The sequence below is a fragment of the Cynoglossus semilaevis genome, chromosome 3 (assembly GCF_000523025.1).
Source record: "Cynoglossus semilaevis isolate Cse_v1.0 chromosome 3, Cse_v1.0, whole genome shotgun sequence".
NCBI classification, from domain to species: Eukaryota; Metazoa; Chordata; class Actinopteri; order Pleuronectiformes; family Cynoglossidae; genus Cynoglossus; species Cynoglossus semilaevis.
Genome location: NC_024309.1, coordinates 8077121 through 8084834, shown reverse-complemented (window position 1 = coordinate 8084834; position 7714 = coordinate 8077121).

The window sequence follows — 7714 nt, the reverse complement described above, 5'->3', positions numbered from 1 at the left end:
GGACCCTCCATTATCAGTAAAGAAGCTACACTTTGTATAACTTATGTAAAAAGTGTAGAAAAATACACCAGTGGTAATCAACTGGAGGCCAGTGGGCCAAATCCAGCCCACTGAAATGTCAACTACGGCCCACAACTGTATCAAAGAGAAATTATCTAGGTCTTAAAGTGACTGAAAAAAACCCCAATAACTGCATAAACTTTCAGTGACCCCCACCATTTGAAAAAAATTCTAATGACCTATATTGGAGCTCAAAATAGGATTTTTTTTTTATCTTTGTGACCTGACAACTTAATGTATAAAAAAAGAAGTGGCTTAATTTTTCCTAAGGGGGACGATTCCCTTTTATGTCCTGTCTGTCCCCTGTCTCCTGCCTGTGCTCCGTCTCTTATGTGGTGTTTCTGTCCATCACTGTAGCTCCATAGTATAAGCCAGTAAACGGTGGTACAGTGTTTTCCTCATCCTGCCTAAACGTTCTTGACCATGCACTGAGTAGAAGAAGAATAGGGGGCTTCATGCCGGGTCCTTCCGCCCACCCGTCTCCTCGGCCTAATTAGCCTCACCATTACATCACGTCTGTAAGCAAAGGTCTTCAGGACTTGTTACCTCGAGCTGTGTTTCCTAATTAGAGGACTTCAGGACTCGGAGGGCGGAGGGTGAGAAAGTGAACAGAGAGTGCCCGGCCGTTCTGAACACACCTTTCCATGCTGATGAGAATGTGTGCGAGTCATAACAACATGCTCTGTCTAATAGTCGTAGCACAGTTGGTCATTAATGCAGGGTGGCATATTTATACACGGCCTGCCACGGGCTGCACCGGTTACCTCCACTCTGTGTGTACGTTTGTAAATGAGTCCAGGGGGTAAAAGTTCACGTGGAGGGACCAATGCATTGAAAATTCCTCTGACACATATGGAGCTAAAGCAGCGTACAGGGGCCGAGGTTGCACAAAGGCCCTGACTATGTCAGGACTATGGAGCTGTCCACCTGTATTTTCTTAAACTTTCGCCGTGGCCTTCCCCCGAGCCTTGTTGGCCTCTGCTGAGGCAGTTTTAATTACACAGACTCTGAACTGTCATCTTTTAAAGCCAGAGGTCACCGGAGGAGTTCAGGACCTTCCTCGTATGTGCTACAAATTACTCTCAAGATTCCTGCCGTTTCCCCCAAGTTCGGTTGAGTGAGAACTGGAGTGAGACAAAAATATCACCTGCTTTCCAAATGGGTCTGCTTTCATTGCGGCGAAGCGTTCTTTTAATAGTCTGTATTATCCAGAGAGTTTTCCAGCGGATCTGTCAGTTGAACAAGTTCGTGCAAACTTTGCGAAACTCCAGTACATGCTAAAGTAAGTAGCAAAACAGTGTTTCTCCATCCTCCAGTGATACACCACTCCAAAGGAATGTAGCAGGACGTCCAGCTGAGGTAAGAGAGGCCAGCTGCAGTAGCCACACTGACCTGGTGTATTAATGGTAAGTGGATTACAAGGAGGCCCTGGTCACTGGTCATTAATATTAATTCAAATGGGTTTACCTCCCTATGGCAGCCGCTCCATTACTGGGACTGATCCCAGGACCTTTGAGATACCTAAGTAGCTGACTGCTTCATATGGACCTCATGTACAGACAGTCGCATGAAACTGAAAGAATTTTTATGAGGGGTAAGTAAAATGGCCCTTTTCTCCCCAAAGAAAAACAACTATTTTGTTATTTTGCAAAAATGTTTTAGATAAGTTTTAAACCCTAAATAGTTACAGTTGGGAATGGAGGGTCTACTCTGTAACCACTGTGTCATGTCAGTCTGCCTGTCGGCCTGCTTGCATGTCTATTTCGAGCCATCTCTTCCTCTCTGCCGTCGCTGTTCTGTCAGTTATGGTTCATGCTGTTCTGCCTGCTCTGTTTGTTCTGCCTCTGTGTGCCACTGGTTGAGTTCTGTTCTATGTTTTCTGCCTGTTCCGCTCGGCCTTCCGTTCTGCCTTGTCTGTTCCTCTCTGTTTCTGATCTGTGCATCTCTCTGTCTGTCTTCCCTGCCTGTCTGTCTCCCAGTTTGAGTCGAGTTCTCCTCCTGTTTCTCTCTTGTGTGCACCCGTGCCACACTACCCCTATGTTTGTATGACTGACGTGACCATGCGTTGAAGGTCGGGTCTTTCACATGATATTTGTGGTGTTCAGTAAAAACCTTAGGTCCACAAAAAACAACGTGTTGTTCCCGCTGCAGAGCCTGACCTCGTTTCACGTGCAGATTTCATGTTATTCCCTCGTACTGAAACACACTGTGACACGTGAGGAGTTGTTGGCGTCTTTATATCAACATGGTGACAACTGACAACAGCTCGACCTTGACCATGACAACTGCAGATGTGTTTGTCTGCTTGTACGCAGGTCCCTGAAATCCAAGCCACGGTCCCTGAACCCACCTGCTGAGCACTTTATGTTTTGACACACTGTCATTTAACCATGAATACGCTGCCACTCCGTGCTGTTTGTGTTTCTAAGCAAGTGCATGATGGCCACCACGGAGGAGTAATGAGATTAGAGTAAAGTAAATACAGGTATTTAACAAACTAAAATACTGTAGTTACACTTCTCAGTTACTAGTTGTTATCTGCCATAGCTGTGATGTGGAGATGATGTTGATGAAAAAAAGTTCCAAGACATGATGTTTCTTTCAGACAGATTACAAAGTTATCAAAGTGAAGTTTTATTTTGTGGTTTGTCACCCAGGGAGGTGTTGAGTGGAGATGGACGGAGGGGAATGTTGTTACAGTGTGTCTTGGAACTCTGTTTTTCTCCTAAAAGCACTGAGGCCTTGGGGGATGACGTCTTAGGGAAACCTCACTGAAATGACCTTATCCAGGTTGGGATGTCTGCCGTTGGCTCATACAACAGGGTTTGATTAAAAACAAATCATGAAGCAACTCACCTTATTTGACGTAGGACTGGGATAACTTTAGAACTTGAGTTGTCAGGAAAGGAGAGATGCATAAAACCTTGTTCGTCAGAGAGAGGTTCTTCCTCCCAGCTGTGTTCTGTGATAGCAGGTGTTGATGGCAGGGAGAGGTGTTGATGCAGCCTAGGGAGCCTCCCAGTGTTTGGATTCCAAATCAGGGAAACTCCAGAGTCCTGGGTTCAATTCCCAGAGGAGCCACCATATCCCTAATGGGACCCCCTGTGGCAGTGTGCGATACTTGCACTCTAAATCTCCCCATTGTGGCACAAATAAGGGACTCAACTATGATTATATCATAACTGAGTCCTTCTGAACGAGATGAAATGCCCACAGACCTACATCTGTCTGCCTGGCACTCTGACCGTTCCACACTCCTCCACAGGGACCTTTGCCACAGGGCTTAGCCCAAACAGTCGCAATCTGCGCAGCGAAGCTAACATGCAGGCCGCAGACGGGCTGATTAGTCCTCAGAGCTTTGTGATTGGAAAACAGTGTTTTCTTTGGAACAGTACGCACTTTAACTGCCTTCTCTTGGCTGATTGGAATTCTAAAATAGAAAGATATATGGAATTTCTAAGCGTTAACTTCAGCGTTTGTGTTTGTGACACTCCCTGAGTCCAGCTGTCCCACGGTATGAGAATGATTACAAAAAGACAACAAAAAGCGTAAGTGAGAACCTGACAGGCTGACCGTGTTGATTTAAGCGAAAATAAATAAAATCATGATTCCGTAACATCTGGTATCTGTAAATATTTGGAGTACAGAAGCATAGCTGGAGCATCTGGACTTTAATTCTGGCCATATTAAACTGTATTACACCAGTAGGGTGGCTTGTGTTTAAATCACAGACCACTGCTGAGTTTTTATGATAATTTGATGCGTTCACAGGTTCTGTAAATACTATGGTTATTCTGGGCGCTATAGCAGATGTCACTGGTTATTTGGTGCTGGGACACTGTCAACATTTGTTGATAGAATTCACATGAATATTTGGGAACTAATGTAAATGCACCAAATAGATATGTGTACTTTATCAATCCCAGGGTAAGAAATTACAGTTGGGAAAGGCATATAAGAATACGATACGTCAGTTGGGAAAGGCATATAAGAATACGATAACCCCTCTGTTAATGACCCCTATCTATAAACTACATTATCGCCACAGTAATAAGTGAATTTGCTGACTATTTTACAACAACAGTCAAATATTGTTTCAAGCTAAGACAGCGTTCTTTGTTTCACTCGATCTCCTGTTGATACAACACAGTCACCAACGGCCGCAGTGTGGGTCATTAAAAATACAAACAGATGTGATATCTGCATGTATATGAAAACAGGAGTTTGGTTAGAGTTCAGTAACTTGAGTTTACCATAATATGCCGTGGTAAAACTATAAACATGGGATATTTGGCACAGAAAAGCTGCATGCATAACGACAAAATTTAACTTTAAATTCCGTTCTTACGTGTTTGAACATGAACGATGTTAGAATGACGTGTAACTGGCAACAAACAGAAATATGAGGCCGTACAAGAACCGCTCCTAACCAAACAACCACATGTCAGATGAAAACAAAAGGGGGGAAACGCTAACCAGATCCATGTGTGTAAAAGTAGAGGTTGGTAGTTACCGTCTTAAGTCAAATCATTTATACCCAATTTTTGCAAAACCTTTTAGTCAATGTTGCTATTATTTTATCATTGTAGTTATTTTTTTTATTTTTTTTATTTCAAGGAGCAACATCATGTTGGGCCAAACCTAGCCATGGGTCAGATGGTGCTGTAAGGTATGTATAAAAAACAACCATTCAAATTTATACCTATGGTCACTTTAAACTAGTGGTGCCTAACGTTACCTTTTTGGCTTGTGACCTCATTTTGACTTGTTATTTTATTTTTCTAAAATTAGTTTTTTATCATCTTTATCTTGTGTTGCAAATACACATTAGCCAGGTCAGGACACAAAGTTCTCAAAAAACTCAAATAGCAGTCACTTGCAGTCGATTTATATTCATTAAAAAGGAATAATAATTAGTTAAAAAAATATTTTTATCAGAAAGTTTTTTTTATTATTAATCGGGGTGACCTATTGTGGGGGTCGTGACCCCAAGGTTGAAAAACACGTATTCCTAATCTAGATGTTTTTGGAATGTAGGATGAATGGAGTGATGGGAGGATACACACACTCACTCAGGATAATTCACTTTGAGCAGAAAGTTGATAAGAACCGTTGATCTTCTTGAAATAAGCAAGAGCGATAACCATGTCGTCCTGGTCAGATCCAGTTTGCCAATTTCATCATTTCATGGTTTATTTAATATAACTCTTCTTACACTAATAATTATAAGACAAGTAAAATAAACTAACTTCAAGATTACTAAACAAACAAAAAAAGGATCCCTGAGATTTTACAGACAATAGACAGAAGTGCACTGTTCTGAGTTGTCTGCAGGCAAAGTCTCCTCCTAAATTATATTTGTCTGTTCCGTCTAGCTTTTTGAGTCTTTCACAAGTATGTCACATTATTTCCACAGAGCTGTGTTCCTTTCCCACTGTGCCAGTGGTGGAGCTGATCCAACGCTCTCCCCTAACGGTGGGAGGACAGGCGACCGGCCTCATCTTTCATCGACATCCTACCACGCTTAACAAGTCACCCTCTCAGTCTGTTCGCAGCGCCTCTTCCCTTTCTCACCTTTTCCATCCCCGTCATCCACTGAATATCTATCTTCATCTCCTTCCACTCCTCTCATCCATGCGTACATCTTCACCTTCTTCTCCAAAAACAGGCCCACAAATCCCTCCTCTCCCTCCCTACCTGGTTTTTTAATCCCTCTTGCCCGAGCCAGTCCCTCCTTAACTCGACAGCCACCTCGGTTCCCCTCTATCCCAACAAAGAGGAGGGAAGAAACAACGGGCCCCCCGGTGTCTTCCTGCAGTCACTAGACTGAGAAAGTCAAATTGTGTTAGAGCGCACTAAGTGTAAGTGAGTGAAGCAGTGCCAAAAGCAGACTCTCAGACCACACTTTCAAAATAATAATCACAGCGTAAGAGATGAAGTGAGGGAGACACGAGAGCAAGGAGGTGAAAGGAGGAGGAAAGAAAAAGAGAGAAGATCTGTGTTTTTGTTTAAGTGTGCTGAAAGTCTTGAAAGAGTAGAACCAGCTGTTATCTTTCAGCGACGAGAGACGGGGGAGGCAGAGGTGAGGGGACTGGTGGAGCAGCGAGGGTTTGCAAGGGTTTTTTTTAAGCCTTATCAAGCAGTTAGGTCAAGGTGAGGTCAACTTATCCTCATATGAACCATGTGAAGTCAGGGTTGTACGTGTGCTTCCGTGAGTCATTTCACGGGGCATTTTTCTGGAGTTGGCCTGAATGAAGGGCAAAGGAAGGACGTGCAACAAAACAAAGTCTGTGGTCGGCTTTGCCAGCGGTATCGAACCGGTCGACCGCCCTCAGGTGTTGGACCGAGCAAGGGCAGTTTTACAACACGTCAATTTGATTTGGCACCGCATTTGCTGGCGTTAGAAAAGGAACTCAGACTGCAAAAAATGGCAATTTCTCCCATTTATAACTAGATCTAGGAAAGAACATGGAAAACAGAAGAGAAAAGGTCAGAATTATTTCTGGAGTCAGCGTGAATGTGTTTTGCTTCATTTACCTCCGTCTAGGAGAGAGGTCAGAAATGTATTTCAGGACTTTAACCAGGGTTTGGTAAAAAAAGAAATGTATTATGGGATGTTGTGTTCACATGGCATGAATTACAAAAAGTTAGTTTTTATCAAATCATCTTAAATCAACTGACACGATAAATAACATTTTGATTGTGGTAAGATTGTACTGGCACATGGACAGTGCTTAGGTATTAGGGCATTTTCCATGAATAAAAAAGATAGATTATGTTAAGAGGACTCAGCTGGGACCAGAGCAGGAGTTCCTCGTTGTCCTTAAGGTAAATCTCAGTGTACTCTCAAAGTCAGCGGCGATTCACTGAACACAGTAAAAAACAAAGCTTTGTCACAGTAGAATAAAAATAAAACAAAGCTAAATCAGTGTAAAATAAAGAAGGAAATACTGAAATAAGGCTGATGTTGTTATAATCGCGTGCACAAGCTCGGCTAAGCTAGTCCTAACATATCCCAACACCTGTTATGGCAGCTCTTCATCCTTTTGGTTGCATTGCTGCCACCTACTGGATTTTTTTTCCCACTTGTTAACACTTACTTAACCACCTACTCACACTTACATAAGAAATGACCTCAGAGAGAAGGTAGCATCTTTGGTAATGAAGACAACATCCTTCCTTGACAACTCGGTGCTACCAGCCCAGGCCCAATAGACTGAGCTTCAACTAATTTTTTTGTTTTTCTGTCAAACACTTTGTATATGTCCAGCTGGTGGAAAATATTCTCCTCTAACTAGAAATCTCTGCCACAGAATATTCAAAAGAAGCCTGACGTTAGACACAGGGTTCCTATCCGCAGCCGTGGAAATATTATAGGACCGTGAACTGAGCTCACTCGCTTGTCTGACTTTATGTAAAACATATGATAGCAATAGGAGGAGTGGATGGTGCTTGTTAAAACACTCTGTGGGCCAGACAACAAAATCACTGGTAAATGTTCATATTATTAATAATCCAAGACAGATTTAAACCCACGTAGTGATCTGAACCAGAGGAACACATGGCCGTTTCATCCCGCTCTAATCTGTTCATGACATCCATGTTGCTAACATGGGTGCTCATTTGTTTTTCTATTTTTAAATGAAATGACAAC